Source organism: Aegilops tauschii, chromosome 1, assembly GCF_002575655.3.
Source record: "Aegilops tauschii subsp. strangulata cultivar AL8/78 chromosome 1, Aet v6.0, whole genome shotgun sequence".
Classification (NCBI taxonomy): domain Eukaryota; kingdom Viridiplantae; phylum Streptophyta; class Magnoliopsida; order Poales; family Poaceae; genus Aegilops; species Aegilops tauschii.
In genome coordinates, this window is record NC_053035.3 from 46,405,980 (window position 1) to 46,424,862 (window position 18,883).

Below are 18,883 nucleotides of genomic sequence, written 5' to 3' on the forward strand. Positions count from 1 at the left end.
TCTTATAGCTAGGTTTGGATTCACACTCAGAGTTATCTTTGCTGGAGGTTTGAAAGTAAGCATCGCATGAATTTACCTTGGCACCTCGTGCCATGAAGTAGTAGGTTGGAGAAGAGTCATCCTCATCATTGGCTTCAGCGTCGGCGACGTGACCATTGTCTTCTGTGTTGAAGATGGACTTGGCGACGAATGCCGAAGCTAGAGACAGGCTTGCCACGCCTGAATCAGACTCCTCCTCAGATTGCACCTCCACCTCCTCAGAAGCAGACTCCTCCTCTGAATCCATCTCCTTGCCAATGAATGCACGAGCCTTGCCAGATGAGCTCTTCTTGTGAGAGGATGACTTTGATGAAGACTTTGAAGAAGGCTTTGAGGTCTTCTTCTTCTTGTCTTCAGAATCATATTCCTTGCTCTTCTTCTTCTTCTTGTCGTCAGAATCATATTCCTTGCTCTTTGACGAAGACTTCTTCTTCTTGTTCGATTCCTTGTCCCATTGAGGACACTCAGAGACATAGTGGCCTGGCTTCTTGCATTTGTGGCATGTTCTCTTCTTGTAATCACAAGAGGAAGCCTCATCGTTTCTTGAGCTAGATGTTGAAGACTTTCCGAAGTGATTCTTCTTGAAGAACTTTTGGAACTTCTACACAAGCAATGCTAGCTCTTTGCCAATGTCTTCAGGATCTTCAGAACTACAGTCAGATTCTTCTTCAGATGAGGAAACAACCTTCGCCTTCAAAGCACGCGATCGGTCATAGTTGGGGCCATAGATATATCTCTTCTCAGATAGTTGGAACTCATGTGTGTTGATCCTCTCAAGTATGTCAGACGGATCGAGTTCTCTGAAGTCAGGACGTTCTTGTATCGTTAGTGCCAAAGTGTCAAATGAGCTATCAAGTGATCTCAGAAGCTTCTTCACTATTTCATGCTTGGTGATCTCAGTGGCGCCAAGAGCGCGAAGCTCATTTGTGAGATCAGTGAGGCGATCAAACGTGAGCTGGACATTCTCATTGTCGTTTCATGTGAAGTGGTTGCCAATGTTTAACACGATATATATGTTTATTTTGAGTTCATCAAGCTATCAAATTTATGCATGTTTATTTTGTAATGACACTTGTCTAATTCTAATATTACATTAAGGATTGCATGGGTTTTTTCTTTCTTTCCAAATCAGAGCTACTCAAAACACATGGAATCACTTATTTGTTATTCTCAAGCACTTTTATTTTCCATTTATTTGCTTTAACGAGGGACTGTACGGACAAAAATAACCAAACACACATATATTTTCCCGTTGTAACTACATAATCATATATATCATCTAATATCCGGCATCAACTATGGTGAAGCCAAACATTCCTCAAAGCCAACCTCTGGTTAATCCTCTCGAGCACAAGGCAGTCTAGCAAGATATTTTTGGTCTGCAAACGCTATTTTTGAAATAATATAGTACGTTAAAAATGATGAATGTACAAGCCAGATTGTTTGATGCGATACTAATAGGCACGCACCCGTTGTTAAGTGGTTGGTCCCTGTAGATAAAGGAACCATACAGAGAGTACTTAATTAGTGCATGTATGATGGGGTAACATCAATCTTACTTTATAGAACGGGTCTTTGGAATCTAGGTACACAGGAACCCACTGCATAAAACTTTGAAAAATAGTATTTGTAAGTTTCAAAATTTTAAAGAAGTTCCCACACATAGGTATTGGTTAGAAATTTACACATGTATATTTTAATGAAAATGTAGGGGCATATGAGAACATGAGGATGCCATAGTTTAAGTTGTGGAAGTTAAACTCTGGCATTTCTTGTTTTCATGCATGTTTCTTAGTGTCATATTATTTTACAAAAATTTGCATGGGAAAGTTTCAACTCAATACATATGTGCTTGTTGTTGGGGACGTTGAGGGAGTCCTGGATAAAGGGGTCCTCAGGCGTCCGGACAATGGTACGTGGGCCGGACTAATGGGCTGTGAAGATACAAGACCGAAGACTCTCTCCCGTGTCCGGATGGGACTCTCCTTGGCGTCGAAGGCAAGCTGGGCGCCCGAATATGAAGATTCCTTTCTCTGTAACCGACATTGTATAACCCTAGCCCCTCCGGTGTCTATATAAACCGGATGGCTTAGTCCGTAGAGACGAGGAGAATCATAGTCATACAGGCTAGACTTTTACGGTTTTAGCCATTACGATCTCGAGGTAGATCATCTTCTTGTAATACTCATATTCATCAAGATCAATCAAGCAGGAAGTAGGGTATTACCTCCATAGAGAGGGCCCAAACCTGGGTAAACATTGTGTCCCCTGTCTCCTGTTACCATCAACCTTAGACACATAGTTCGGGACCCCCTACCCGAGATCCGCCGGTTTTGACACCGACATTGGTGCTTTCCAGAGGTCAATGGGCCCATCAATCATCTACAACAATGCTGTCCAGGAGGAAGTCTTCCTCCCCGGACAGATCTTCGTATTCGGCGACTTCGCACTGCGGGCCAACTCGCTTGGCCGTCTAGAGCAGATCGACAGCTACGCCCCTGGCCATCAGGTCAGATTTGGAAGCTTGAACTATGCCACCTATATCCGTGGAGACTTGATCTTCGATGGATTCGAGCCCACGGCAGCCGCTCCGTGCCACCATGATGAGCATGACCTAAATCTATCATCGGACTATACCCAGGAGATAGCACCTATAAGTGCTCCGGCCCTAGATCCGGAGCAGATTGCGCCTTCTGAGGACGGGAAGCTCAACCCCACCACGGAAGCCGCAGACTCAGTGGCGTTGGAGTCGCACACAGACCCAACCTCGGGTGGAATCTGCGCCACCTGAACCTCGGACTCGTTTCCGGCTACAGGTTTCGAACCACGTGCGTCCCAAATTCAGCTCTGCGGACATCTTCCGGCACTCACCTTTAGGCGATGTGCTAAACTCATTAAAAACCCTCTCCTTAGCACGGGACTCACAGCGGAATTATATCCGGTTTGAGCTGGGGGCTGATGACGGGGAATTTCGCTTCCCACCCACCTCCCACTTAATAGCCACAGTCGAAGACTTAACCGACATGCTCGACTACGTCTCCGAAGACATCGACGACATGGACGACGATGCTGGAGAGGAGCAGGCCGAAAACCCGCCGTTTACCGGACGTTGGACAGTGATACGTCTCCAACGTATCTATAATTTTTGATTGTTCCATGCTATATTATATTCTATTTTGGATGATTATTGAGCTTATTTATACACTTTTATATTATTTTTGGGACTAACGTATTAACCGGAGGCCCAGCCAAAATTGCTGTTTTTTTTGCCTATTTCAGTCTTTCGAAGGAAAAGGATATCAAACGGAGTCCAAACGGAATGAAACCTTCGGGAACATGATTTTCGAAACAAACGTGATCCAGAGGACTTGGAGTGGACGTCAAGCAACATACGAGGAATCCACGAGGTAGGGGGCGCGCCCTCCACCCTCGTGGGCCCCTCGTTGCTCCACCGACGTACTTCTTCCTCCTATATATACGCATATACCCTGGAAACATCATATACGGAGCAAAAACCCTAATTCCACCGCCACAACCTTATGTACCAGTGAGATCCCATCTTGGGGCCTTTTCCGGCGCTCCACCGGAGGGGGCATTGATCATGGAGGGCTTCTACATCAACACCATAGCCTCTCCGATGATGTGTGAGTAGTTTACCTCAGACCTTCGGGTCCATAGTTATTAGCTAGATGGCTTCTTCTCTCTCTTTGGATCTCAATACAAAGTTCTCCTCGATTCTCTTGGAGATCTATTCGATGTAATCTTCTTTTGCGGTGTGTTTCTCGAGATCCGATGAATTGTGGGTTTATGATCAAGTTTATCTATGAACAATATTTGAATCTCCTCTGAATTCTTTTATGTATGATTGGTTATCTTGGCAAGTCTCTTCGAATTATCAATTTGGTTTGGCCTACTAGATTGATCTTTCTTGCAATGGGAGAAGTGCTTAGCTTTGGGTTCAATCTTGCGGTGTCCTTTCCCAGTGACAGTAGGTGCAGCAAGACACATATTGTATTGTTGCCATCGAGGATAAAAAGATGGTGTTTATATCATATTGCATGAGTTTATCCCTCTACATCATGTCATCTTGCTTAAACCATTACTCTGTTCTTATGAACTTAATACTCTAGATGCATGCTGGATAGCGGTCGATGTGTGGAGTAATAGTAGTAGATACAGAATCATTTCGGTCTACTTGTCACGGACGTGATTCCTATATACATGATCATACCTAGATATTCTCATAACTATGCTCAATTCTATCAATTGCTCGACAGTAATTCGTTTACCTACCGTAATACTTATGCTATCTTGAGAGAACCCACTAGTGAAACATATGGCCCCCGGGTCTATTTTCCATCATATTAATCTTCCAACACTTAGCTATTTCTATTGCCGTTTATTTTACTTTGCATCTTTATTTCTCTTTATCATAAAAATACCAAAAATATTATCTTATCATATCTATCAGATCTCACTCTCGTAAGTGACCGTGAAGGGATTGACAACCCCTTTATCCCGTTGGTTGCGAGGTTCTTATTTGTTTGTGTAGGTGCGTGGGACTCGAGCGTGGTCTCCTACTGGATTGATACCTTGGTTCTAAAAAAACTGAGGGAAATACTTACGCTACTTTACTGCATCACCCTTTCCTCTTCAAGGGAAAACTAACGCAGTGCTCAAGAGGTAGTAGACAGCCACCTCCTCATACGACGTATACATGGTGGATACACCCAAAGAGAATAGCGGCAACGACAAGGAAGATCCAGTAGAGGATGAACCTCCTGAGATACAACCAAAGCGCCGACGTCAGCGGCGCCGCTCTAAATCACGCCGCAGTAAAGACAGCAACACCGGCACAGGAGACGATAACACTCCGGACGGTGCCGAAGAAAGAGAAGACCTCGACGAGCAAACTGCCGAACAGGATGATCGGGAAGATGGGCAACTTAGCCCAGATAAACAGGCCATAAATGAAGACTCGGAGGACAACAATTATCTACCACCCTCCGAGGATGAGGAGAGCCTCGGTGACGAAGACTTCATCGTACCTGAGGAACCTCTCGAGTAGGAGCGCTTTAAGCGCCGGCTAATCGCCACTGCAAGGAGCCTGAAAAAGCGGCAGCAACAGATTCAAGCTAATCAGTATCTGCTCAATGACAGGTGGACTAATGTCCTGGCCACTGAGGAATACGGCCTCGACCGCCCAACTAAAAGTTACCCGAAGCGCAAATTGTTACCCCAATTCGATGACGAGGCGTTGGAGCCCGTACCATCAGCGCGTAATGCGGCTGACCGACCACCACATGGCCGGGACAAAGCGGCACCTCAAGTCGAACACCAGCCCGTCCTACCTAACCGTAAGGGAAGAGATAAAACGGCTCGGGGTTATACATATGACCTGCGGCAGGACCTAAAAAATAGAACAGGTCAGACCAGATCGATCTACGGATCGCGGGGGCGTGCCCTGACGCGCGACGACGACCATTCGGCTGGACATGACAAACATAACCACACCCGGGCCGAAAATCACAGACAGACTACAAATGAACTACGTCGCGACTTGGCCCGATACAGAGGCGCCGCACACCCCCTCTGCTTCACTAACGAAGTAATGGAGCATGAATTCCCAGAAGGGTTTAAACCCGTAAATATTGAATCATATGATGGAACAACAGATCCCGCGGTATGGATTGAGGATTTTCTTCTCCATATTCATATGGCCCATGGTGATCACCTTCACACCATCAAATACCTCCCTCTAAAACTCAAAGGGCCAGCTCGGCACTGGTTAAACAGTCTGCCTGCAAACTCTATCAGCAGCTGGGAGGACTTGGAAGACGCCTTCTGCGACAACTTCCAAGGTACATATGTATGACCTCCAGATGCCGATGACTTAAGTCACATAGTTCAACAGCCCGGAGAGTCAGCCATGAAATTCTGGACCAGGTTCCTAACTAAAAAGAACCAGATCGTCGATTGTCCGGATGCCGAAGCCCTAGCGGCCTTTAAGCATAGCATCCGCGACGAATGGCTCGCCCGTCACCTCGGCCAAGAAAAGCCGAAGTCCATGGCAGCCCTCATGGCAGTCATGACCCGTTTTTGTGCGGGCGACGATAGTTGGCTAGCTCGCAGCAATAATACTGCAAGTGAAGCTGGCACCTATGAGACAAAAAACAGCAACGGCAAGCCCCGACACAACAAGCACAAGCGTCGAAGCAACGGTGACAATACCGACGACATGGCGGTCAACGCCGGATTCAGTGGCTCCAAGTCCGGCCAGCGGAAGAAGCCATATAAAAGAAACAATTCGGGCCCATCCAGCTTGGAGCGCATACTCGATCATCCATGCCAGATCCATGGCACCCTAGACAAACCAGCCAATCATACCAACAGAGACTGTTGGGTTTTTAAACAGGCCGACAAATTAAATGCCGAGAATAAGGAGAAGGGGTCGCAAAGCAAGGACGATGACGAGGAGTCCCATCCGCCAAACACAGGGGGATAGAAGAAGTCCCCCTCCCCAAAGTTAAAACAGTAAACATGATATACGCTACACACATCCCCAAGAGGGAGCGCAATGGCGCGCTTAGGGACGTCTACGCGATGGAGCCAGTCGCCCCAAAGTTCAACCCATGGTCTTCCTGTCCGATCACTTTCGATTGCAGGGACCATCCGACCAGTATCCGTCATGGTGGTTCAGCCGCACTGGTCCTCGACCCAATCATTGATGGATTCCATCTCACGCGAGTCCTCGTGGATGGTGGCAGCAGCCTGAACCTGCTCTATCAGGATACAGTGCGCAAAATGGGCATTAATCCCTCAAGGATCAAGCCCACAAAGACCACCTTTAAAGGAGTCATACCAGGTGTAGAAGCCCGCTGTACGGGCTCAATCACACTAGAGGTTGTCTTCGGATCCCCGGACAACTTCTGAAGCGAAGAATTGATCTTCGATATCGTGCCCTTCCGCAGTGGCTATCACACACTGCTGGGACGAACTGCATTTGCTCGATTCAACGCAGTGCCACAATATGCTTATCTCAAGCTCAAGATGGCCGGACCACGCGGTGTCATAACAATCAATGGAAACACGGAACGCTCCCTCCGTACCGAGGAGCACACCGCTGCTTTAGCAGCAGAAGTACAGAGCGGCCTTCTCAAGCAGAACCTTAATTCAGCGGCCGAACTCCTGGACACTGTCAAACGAGTATGGACTACTCTGCAGCAGGACAGCCCAGCGCGTCAAGAGCTCGACTAGCAATTCGGGGAGCTCCTAACCGGCGCCTTCTGCGCCGGTTAGGAGAATGAGCGCTCACGTACCTCCAGTCATGGGCCGGCCCAAGATAAAGAGTGTGAGCGCTAGTTCGTTCCCTTGATCGTTCGTTCAAAAAACAAAAGGAGTAGCTTCGCTTCTTTTTTTCTGGTTCGATCGTTTTACTCAGTTTCGAATTAACCGGTTGTTGTTGACCGCTGATCAGTTCAACATTGACCGTTGACTTTTCAGAAAAGGTTCATAAAAAATGTTAATTTTTTTCAAACATCACGAACTAAAAAAAGGTTCTTGGAATCCGAAAAAAGGTCAAATATTTTTGCAAAAAAATTCGCAAATTTTAAAAAGTTCATGAATTTCAAAAAAAGTTCATCTAAATTAAAAGAGTTCACCAATTTTTAATAAAAAATTCATCTAATTTGGACAAAAAATTCACCGACTTCCAAAAAAAGTTCATTGGTTTTGAAAAAGGTTCACAAACCTGAGAAAATGTTTATCGAACTTGAAAAAAAGTTCATTGAATTTGGAAAAAGTTGATCGACTTCAAAAAAGAGTTCACCCAAATTTGAAAAAAAGTTCATCGAATTTGAAAATAGTTCAGCGGTTTTGATAAAATGTCATCGAATTAGAAAAAAGTTCATTGAATTTGAGAAAAAGTTCACCAATTTTGAAAAAAGTTCATCAAATTTGGAAAAACGTTCATAAATCCGGTGAACTTTTTATATCGAATTCGAAAAAGAAAAAGAAGAAATAAGACTAAAAAAGAAAAAGAAAGAATAAAAAGAAAATGGAAGAAATGAAAAGAAAAACGAAAAAAAGAAAAGGAAAAGAAAGAAAGAAATAATAAAAGAGGGAAGAAGTTGTACGTAATCGCAGAACTCAACTAGCGCGGGTGGCTAGCGTGTGCTGTGCTGTAACCCCGCGTTGGAGGATCGAATCCTTCTCAGCACGTTGTTTTTTGCATCATTTTACAAAAGAAAAAAATGAAACATGGGCTGGCCCATTGCGGAGGAGGGGTGTGCGCCCTGTACCATTAACGCTATAACGGGCGCTACGGGCAGCGTTTAGGGTTTGCCAGCAATTCGGCCTCCGTCCCAGTATCGACCAAGTGGCGGCGTTCGTACCGCGCGTACATAATTACGCACTCAAAATACCACGGGCATAGACGGAGGCATAAATAGATTGTGATCCATAATACAGCTCGACTTCTCCTGGGCACACATACTTTCACTTTTTTTATCCTTTTCAGGTTTCTTTTCCACATGCTTTTTCTGACGGCCTGATCACCGGTCCTTTCAAAAGGATAGATACACCAAGGCGGCAAGAAGCACTGACGTATAAGGGAATTTCTAGGTGGCCTCTTTAACAATCACTCTACCTGTTTTCAGGACCCACACACAGCTCTCCCTTGGTTGTGGCTTATTAAATAGCCCTGTTGCTTATTGCACTACTTGCACAAATACGCTTTGACATATTAATCAAACTATAATGGAAATAGTTTGCGGCCCAACTTCTGCGGCACTAGCTTGCTACCTATCTCTTCTTCTTTTTTGATAATCTTATCAAATCGCACCCGTACACTTTGGTACAGTTTAATATGCCAGGGGCTTCATCGCGCCCCATAATACGGCAACAAAGTCCGAACACTTTTTACAGTACATTGTGGCACCCCGAATTTAGCACTATATGCATTGGCTCCGAATCATGTCTTTGGTCAATAATTGGGTTGCCCGGCTCCTGTGCTTACTACCTTACATTCCGCTATATTAGCTAGGGTAGTAAAGGGAGAACTACTGCGATTGTGTCCTGGTTTATCTGGATGAGCACCTCAGTAGAGAAAGCCGAAAACTGACTGTCATGATGCGGCGCGAGCCGGTCAGCTCTTCGGAGGTTTCAAAATCCTTAGCGATTTTTTTCGCATTATGCGATGAATCGGTTCTTACCTGATCAGGTGTTTACAACACCCTAGTTTGGATACTAGGGGCTGCGCCTAAATTTTTATTGTCAAACTGCTATGGCTACGTGAGGGTGATAAAGCCACATAGTCCGATTGCCTGGTTCGTTGCGCTAAACACCTCCTTCAAGGACCAAACAATTGGATCAAGAGTGTTTAGATTCCATCCTGAACACCCCCGTACTACCTACATGGGGGCTGAAGCCGACGACTAGCCAACTCTCAGATTTCATAAACACGGCCGCACAGGAGGTAAAATTTAACAAGCATTATTTTACGTAATCGACTTTGTTTCATAATACAGGGCGAGATAACATGAATGTATTCATTAAAAGATTACATCTTTCGCACATTGCTCCGGTATAATGCGGGATCCCTCCAGGACATCGCTAAAATACCGCTCGGGCGTGCGGTGCTCCTTTCCCTCGGGCGGTCCCTCGGTCGCGAGCTTGACGGCATTCATCTTCGCCCACTGCACCTTGACACGGGCGAAGGCCATCCACGCACCTTCGATACAGACTGACCGCTTGATGGCGTCAAGCCGGGGGCAGGCATTGACCAGCCGCTTCACGAGCCCGAAGTAGCTGCTGGGTATGGCTTCGGCAGGCCACAGCCGGATTATTAAGTCCTTCATGGCCAGTTCGGCCACCCTATGCAGTTCGACCAGCTGTTTTAGCTGATCGCTAAAGGGCACCGGATGTTCTGGCGCAAGGTATTGCGACCAGAACAGCTTCTCCGTTGAGGTCCCCTCTTTGGCTCGGAAGAATTCCGCAGCGTCAGACACACTGTGCGGCAGATCCGCAAACGCCCCTGAAGAACTCCAAATCCGGGTTAGTAAGAGATACCTCTTCTTCACATACTTACTTTGCATAATAAAAGCCTTACCCGCCGCGATCTTCTTGGCCTCTTGGATTTCCTGGAGGGCGCCCTGGGCTTCAACCCGGGCATCTTGTGTGCTTTGGCGAGCCTTGGCGAGTTCGGTTTCTTGATCTGCAATGTCGCGCTCCAAGGACTCGCATTTCTTGATGGCGTCCTGGAGCTCATGCTGGACCTCACAAACCCTGGCCTCGTGTTTTTCATGGGCGGCTTGCTCCTTTGCCTTCTTCTTCTTGGCTTCATCCAGCGCTTTATTGAGGGTTTCCACCTCATTCGCCGCTCCTACAAATATCATGGCACTATGGTCAGCACAAGTCATTCATCCTTTCCGGATATACATAAGGTCATCACATACCTTGCTTGTCCTCCAGTTGCTTTTTTACATGGTCGAGCTCTTCCTCGGCCCGCTCCAGACTCTGCTTTAGTCCGGAGACCTCAGCAGCATGAGAGGTTGCGGGCAGCAACGACGCCTGCTTATTCACATAAGACATATTTAGTTAGTTTCCTGCGAAAATTACTTGACCCTCTGTCCGGCTTTTCTTTCCGAACACCGGACAGTGTCTCAGGGGCTACTGTCTATACTGTGACATTCTTTTTACATAATTGCGTTGCTTACCTCAAAGCCTGTTAGAAGGCTTGTGCAGGCTTCGGTCAGTCCGCTCTTCGTGGACTGAACCCTCTCAACTACCGTACCCATAAGGGTACGGTGTTCCTCAACAATGGAAGCACCTCGCAGCGCTTCCATTAGGGTGTCCGGCGCCTCTGGCTGGACAGAGGTCACCGGCGGGATAGGCGCACCTCCTTCTTTCGAAGGAGGCTGCTTGCCGGGTTCCGGAGCCGCATTGGTCTCCGGGACCATATTCGGCTGGGGGCAGAACTGAATATGGCCCCCATCGCCAGTCTCCATGGGGATTTGCTCCCCCATGTGTCCAGCGGTCGAGGTATCACCCTCCGGCGCCGCCTTGACGGCCTCCTGAGTCTTTCCCTGGTCTGGGATCCTTCGGGACAACACCTCGGTGTCATCCACGGCCTTGGGAGAGGAGGCCGCCGGAAGGGACCCGCTGTCCATTGCCTTTCGGGTCCAGCGAATTCCTCGAAGATGAGGATCGCTCAAGGACGGACCGAGCCGGACTGTAAGTGCATGATTCAACATGTTAAGACTATGAAGTGGAGAGGCCGGATATATGAATGTGTTCGGGTACTCACGATTCGGCCAGGGGCTTATCTCGGGAGCGCCGCTCTGGGCTGCTATCGATGTCCCACACGGAGTTATCAGTGCGGGAGAGCTTCCCTTTCTCGGACACCTCTACCTCTAGATTTATGGAGGCCGCCCTCTTCTTCCTTCCCCCCTCAGGGGGGGAGTTGCTTTCTTCCTCCTCCTCGTTGTCGTCTTCGGCAGCGGAGGAATGTGTCTCGGTGCCCTCGGACGTCGCGTCCAAAGCGCCCTTGTGGCGGAGGCCACTTCTGGCCCCCTTGGCCTTCATCTCCGGCGCCTGGTGAGGCGCCGGGACCAGCATCTTCGTCAGAAGCAGGATGGCTGGTTACTCGGGCAGCGGAGCTAGACACTGAATCCGCTCCGCCTTCTTTGTCCAGCCCTAGAAAATAAATAATGAGGTTTGGGTACCTTCCCTAAATAAGCAAGTAAAGGATACACCTTGAAACGCGAAAGACTTACCGCACTGGCGGGATGGGCTAGGTCGTGCCCACGATCCTCGGTCGTATCCGGCCGCATCTCGTTGCCCTTAAAGAGCACCTTCCATATGTCTTTGTGCGTAGTTCCGAAGAACTGTTGCAAGGTCTGGTGCTCGGCCGGATCGAGTTCCCATAAATGGCAAGTCCGGCTTTGGCATGGAAGGATCCGGTGAACTAGCATCACCTGGATCACGTTGACGAGCTTAATGTTCTTGTCCGGCTTTGGCATGGAAGGATTCCTTTCTTTGCAGCGCTGTCAGCTCGTCCGGCGAAGACCAATTCAGGCCCTTCTCTAGCCAGGAGGTGAGCCGCATTGGGGCTCCAGATTTGAATTCGGGAGTCGCGACCCAGGTGGCGTCACGGGGCTCTGTGACATAGAACCACAATTGCTGCCACCCTTTGACGGTCTCCACAAAGGTACCTTTGGGCCATGTGATGTTGGGCATCTTGCTCACCATGGCACCTCCGCACTCTGCGTGTTGGCCATCCATCACCTTCGGCTTCACGTTGAAGATCTTAAGCCATAGTCCGAAGTGGGGTGGAATGCGGAGGAAGGCCTCGCACACGACAATAAATGCCGAGATGTTGAGGAAATAATTTGGGGCCAGATCATGGAAATCTAGCCCGTAGTAGAACATGAATCCGCAGACGAAAGGGTGGAGAGGAAACCCTAACCCGCGGACGAAGTGTGGGATGAACACTACCCTCTCATTGGGCTCCGGGGTGGGGACGATTTGCCCCTTGGCCAGAAGCCGGTGGGCGATTTCCTTGGCCAGATACCCGGCCTCCTGAAGATGGGTGATCTCCTTCTCCTTGACGGAGGAGGCCATCCACTTGCCTTGCGCTCCAGATCCGGACATGGTCGAGTGCTTTTTTGAGGCGGCAAAGATGAGAGCTTGGGCGCTGGAGCTCGAGAATGGGAGGGTAGAGAGAAAGAAGGCGTGGGTGAAAGAAAGGAATCCTTATCTCCTTATAATGGCAGTGAATATCAAGCGCCTCCCCACTCCCCTGTTCCCAAGGGCTGTGCAGACGGCACGATTGCATTACCCACGCCCGTATTGATGAGAATCCCTTAATGAGGGGACACGATCTCTGCTGCGACAAGACGTGCCAATAGAAACCGCATCTTCAAATATGAAGCGGCAGGCCGAAAAATAGTTCGAAATAATAACCGGGCAGGGGCGTGATGTCATGCTACAAAAAGTTGTCAGTGGATTGGACTCGTCAAATATTATACTCTCTGCGGTTGTGTGTGGTACTTGTTTTGCAGATCCAGACACGTTCGTTGGGTTCGAAGACTGTGTTGGAGTATTCGGAGAAGGAACCCGCCTTGCAATGCCGAAGACAATCTGCGCGCCGGACACCTCGTCATTGAAGCCTGGTTTAGGGGCTACTAAGGGAGTCCTGGATTAAGGGGTCCTTGGGCATCCGGACAATGGTACATCGGCCGGACTAATGTGCTGTGAAGATATAAGACCGAAGACTCTCTCCCGTGTCCGGATGGGACTCTCCTTGTCGTGGAAGGCAAGCTGGGTACCCAGAGATGAAGATTCCTTTCTCTGTAACCGACATTGTATAACCCTAGTCCCCTTCAGTGTCTATATAAATCGGAGGGCTTAGTCCGTAGAGACGAGGAGAATCATAGTCATACAGGCTAGACTTTTAGGGTTTTAGCCATTACGATCTCGAGGTAGATCAACTCTTGTAATACTCATATTCATCAAGATCAATCAAGTAGGAAGTAGGTATTACCTCCATAGAGAGGGCCCGAACCTGGGTAAACATTGTGTCCCTCGTCTCCTGTTACCATCAACCTTAGACGCACAGTCCGGGACCCCCTACCCGAGATCCGCCGGTTTTGACACAGACAGACGTAGCATGCAATTTCAAAAAAATTCCTACGATCACGCAAGATCTAACTAGGAGATGCATAGCAACGAGAGGGGGAGAGTGTGTATGTACCCTCGTAGACCAAAAGAGGAAGCGTTAGTATAACACGGTTGATGTAGTTGAACGTCTTCGCGATCCAACCGATCTAGTACCGAACGTACGACACCTCCGAGTTCAGCCCACGTTCAGCTCGATGATGTCCCTTGAACTCTTGATCCAGCAGAGAGTCGAGGGAGAGTTTCGTCAGCACAATGGTGTGGTGACGGTGATGCTGATGTGATCCGCGCAGGGCTTCGCCTAAGCAATACGTCGCTATGACCGGAGGAGTAAACTGTGGAGGGGGGCACCGTACATGGCTAAGAGAATAACTGTTGTGTCTTGGGGTGCCCCCTGCCCCCATATATAAAGGAGGGGAGGAGGAGGCCGACCACCAAGGGGCGCGCCAAGGGGGCAGTCCTACTAGGACTCCACTCCCAGTACGATTCGCCCCCTTTTTTCCTTTCTCATGGAGGGGAAAGAGGGAAGGAGAGGGAGAGGGAAAGAGGAAAGGGGGCCGTGCCCCCTCCCCCTTGTCCAATTCAGACTCCCTGGGGGGTCACCCTGCGCGCTCCCCTCTCTTTCTCCCCTATGGCCCATGAAGGCCCATTACTTCCCAAAACATCCCAAAACCATTCTGGTGTCCGAATACCTTTGTCCAATATATCAATCTTTACCTCTCGACTATTTCGAGACTCCTTGTCATGTTCGTGATCTCATCTGGGACTCCGAACAATCTTCGTCACCAAAATACATAACTCATAATACAAATCGTCATCGAACATTAGGCGTGCGGACCCTACGGGTTCGAGAACTATGTAGACATGTTCGAGACACATCTCCGACCAATAACCAACAACGGAACCTGGATGCTCATATTGGTTCCTACATATTCTACGAAGATCTTAATCGGTCAAACCGCAATAACAACATATGTTATTCCCTTTGTCATCGGTATGTTACTTGCCCGAGATTCGATCGTCGGTATCCTCATACCTAGTTCAATCTCGTTATCGGCAAGTCTCTTTACTCGTTCTCTAATGCACCATCCCGTAACTAACTCATTAGTCACATTGCTTGCAAGGCTTATAGTGATGTGCATTACCGAGAGGGCCCAGAGATACCTATCCGGTACTCGGAGTGACAAATCCTAATTTTGATCTATGCCAACCCAACAAACACCTTCGGAGACACCTGTAGAGCATCATTATAATCACCCAGTTACGTTGTGACGTTTGATAGCACACAAGGTGTAACATCCCAAATTTTCAATTTGGAATATTATACATTAGATCATCATTGCATATCGTATTTTTATTGCATTTTGGTTTGATCCTAGAAATTCTACGCAACTCAAGGACGCACGGAGAGAGTTGGGGGTTTCATTATTTTCATATTCGAGTTTTTTCTCGAATTTTGAAAAGAGGATCGTTTGATTTTAATTATTTTCTCTTTGAATATTTCTTTCATAAAAACAAAAGAGACAGGATAAAATGACTTCCTCAAAATAAAGAAATATCAGAGATTTAATGTTAAAATCAAATAAGATTTTTATTCGGAGTTTTATCGCTATTTTATTTCAATTAGGAAAAATATGCGTCTTTCAAAATTGCATTTTAGGCCCAAATAAATGTTCACCTTGTCCGGCCTATTTTTAGAGGACAGGGAAAATTTATTCAGGATTTTTGGAGTCCATTTAGTACTTCTTTTCTTTCTTTTTCTGCACGATGGAATTAATTAAAAAAAAGAGAGAAACCGACTTCGGGCCGTACCCGAGCGGGACTCCGCCCCGGGGGGGGGGGGGCTTTATAAGCCGCGCCACCCGAGCCCCGCACCCCACCAGCCCACCGCCGCCACCCGTTCCAGCCCGCCGCCGCCGCCTGCGCCGCACGCCGCCCGCTGCCGCGCCGCCCCGCCGCCAACCGCCGCCCTGCGCCGCCGCACCGGAGCCGCACCACCGCCGCTGCCGCCGTCTCGCCGGATCCGCCGGAGGTAGCCACCGCCGCCTCGGTTTTCGTGACGTTTTTTCCGAAACCCTAGATCCCTTTTTTAGATCCGATTCGGTTTATTTTTTGGTTTAGTTATCTAGCGAACGCCCGTTCGTACATTCGTTTTAACGAACGGTTTTCACCGTTTAGCCGCAGACAGCGAACGTTCGTTCGTTAGCCTGTTCGTCAGTTTTTCTTTTTCTCGGATTTTCCGCGATTATTTTCGATCGCGATTTCTGATCCGATTTTCGTTTTAGTTTATCTTTTCGCTCGTTTATCGGAATTAGGCGATTCAAGCGCCTAGAGTTTCTTCTCGAAGCCCTCTTTCTGTTTAACCAACTTGAACAAGATTTTGCTACTGTAAAATTTGACTTTAGTCCAGATTAGTAAACGAAACTTGTTTCTTTCGCCGTTTGAGTTTTGTTGCTTCGTTTGATTTGATTCTTTTTGCAAACCGGAGTTCTTAAGTTGAACTTTCTGGTTAGATCTCTTATTTGAGTTTTACCCGTGCCCTTGCTTGATTGCTTATTCTATGCATATTTGTTTGCGATAGAGTACCCGGAGTGCGAAGCGTGTTACTACGAGTCTCTAGGTTTCGCGGATCATCAGCAAGGCAAGTAACACTTTGATCATACCTCTTTACTACCCAGTTTTATTGCATTAGATCAATCCTCAAACAATTGCATGGTTAGGATCTGATTTAAATTGTGGGTTTGGAAGTAGTTGATGAGGTAGGAACCTATTCACCTATTTATTATCAATCCTTTGGGAGTTACTTCTACGTCACTTATACTGCTATGCTATGCTCGTAGACGTGGATTGGGTTTGAGTGTACTCATGACAGATGTGAGCTTTTTTAATTAAGGGTTAACTTAAGGTGGCAACTTTAATACACATCTGGGTGGATTGAGGCACCTGGGGAATCATGTGATTGCCTGTATTTTTGGAAATCCCGGGGTACCGTGTGGTTCTTCCTATGGACTGCCACCCAGGCTCAAAGGGATCATGAGATTATTCATGCTAGAAACTTCCGTGTGCAGCCACAAGCCATTATGGGCTCTGGCATAGTTGAGTATGTTGTGTGACCTCTTTCAGTGGTAGACTAGCAGATATAGGGGATGTAGGTGGTACGGTCTACCCATCGAAAGAGTTAATGCTTCTGAAAGACTGTGTCTCGGTCATCCGTTTCTCAAACACCATGTAGTGCAAGAAATCCAACAGAGGAGATCGAGTCTTGTGGGGAAAAGTGCGCAAACCTCTTCAGAGTGTACAAACTAATCATGGTTAGCCGTGTCCCCGGTTATGGACATCTTGAGTATCTGGATCTTGGATTTTCATGTGGATCTCATCACTCTTAATATAATTTGATTGGGTTTAAATTACTTTTAATTGGGATTGAGATGGGGTTTACCATTCTCAATGTTTAACAACCACCATGATAGTTAAATAAAGTTTATTCCTTTGTTGTAGGGAAAAATTGGCTTTTCGCAAAACATATTAACCATACAGCCTCCACCAGCCATATATGCATGTAGTGATAGCATTATTCTGTTCATTACTCTTTTGTGTTACATTGCCTGCATATTCCATGTGCTGACCCGTTTTCGGGCTGCAGCGTATCATGTTGCAGACTTTTTAGACGACGAGTAAGGACCCTTAGGTCGTGATCTTTCACTCAGTGATGCCGTTGGAGTTGATGGACTCACTTTATCTTCCAAGCCTTCCGCTGTTATCGTATTAGATGGCCTTAAGCCATATTTATTGTAATAAGTTCTCTTTTGAGACATTCGATGTAATAAGTGTGTGATTGCTACTCTGTTATAAATCCTTCAAGTACTGTGCGTGTCAGCATTACCGATCCAGAGATGACACTGATGCACAAAGATCAGACTGTTTGAGGTCTGGTCGCTACACAAGGTGTTCCTTTGGTATTCGGGAGTTGCATAATCTCATAGTCAGAGGAATATGTATAAGTCATGAAGAAAGCAATAGCAATAAAACTTAATGATCATTATGCTAAGCTAACGGATGCCTCACTAGTTGGTGTAGGCATCAATGGAACTGATTTCTATGATGAACTACTTTCCAATTCGAGAGAAGGTACAACTACCTCATCAAGTTATACTTTCCTCCCACTCACTTCTTTCAAGAGAAACTCCTTCTCTAGAAAGGATCCATTCTTAGCAACGAATATCTTGCCTTCGGATCTGTGTTAGAAGGTGTACCGAACAGTTTCCTTTGGGTATCCTATGAAGACACATTTCTCAGATTTGGGTTCGAGCTTATCAGGTTGAAGTTTTTTCACATAAGCATCGCAACCCCAAACTTTAAGAAACGACAGCTTAGGTTTCTTGCCAAACCACAGTTCATATGGTGTCGTCTCAACAGATTTATATGGTGCCCTATTTAACGTGAATGCAGCCGTCTCTAAAGCATAACCCCAAAACGATGGTGGTAAATCGGTAAGAGACATCATAGATTGTACCATATCTAATAAAGTACGGTTACGATGTTCGGACACACCATTACGCTTTGGTGTTCCAGGTGGCGTGAGTTGCGAAAGTATTCCACGTGGTTTCAAATGAGGACCAAACTCGTAACTCAAATATTCACCTCCGCGATCAGATTGTAGAAACTTTATTTTCTTGTTACGATGATTTTCCACTTCACTCTGAAATTCTTTGAACTTTTCAAATGTTTCAGACTTATGTTTCATTAAGTAGATATACCCATATATGCTCAAATCATCTGTGAAGGTCAGAAAATAACGACACCCGCCGCGAGCCTGAACACTCATCGGACCGCATACATCAGTATGTATTATTTCCAACAAATCAGTGGCTCGCTCAATTGTTCCGTAGAACGGAGTCTTAGTCATCTTGCCCATGAGGCATGGTTCACAAGCATCAAGTGATTCATAATCAAGTGATTCCAAAAGCCCATCAGCATGGAGTTTCTTCATGCGCTTTACACCAATATGACCTAAACGACAATGCCACAAATAAGTTGCACTATCATTATTAACTTTGCATCTTTTGCATTCAATATTATGAATATGTATATCACTACGATCGAGATTCAATAAAAATAGACCACTCATCAAGGGTGCATGACCATAAAAGATATTACTCATATAAAT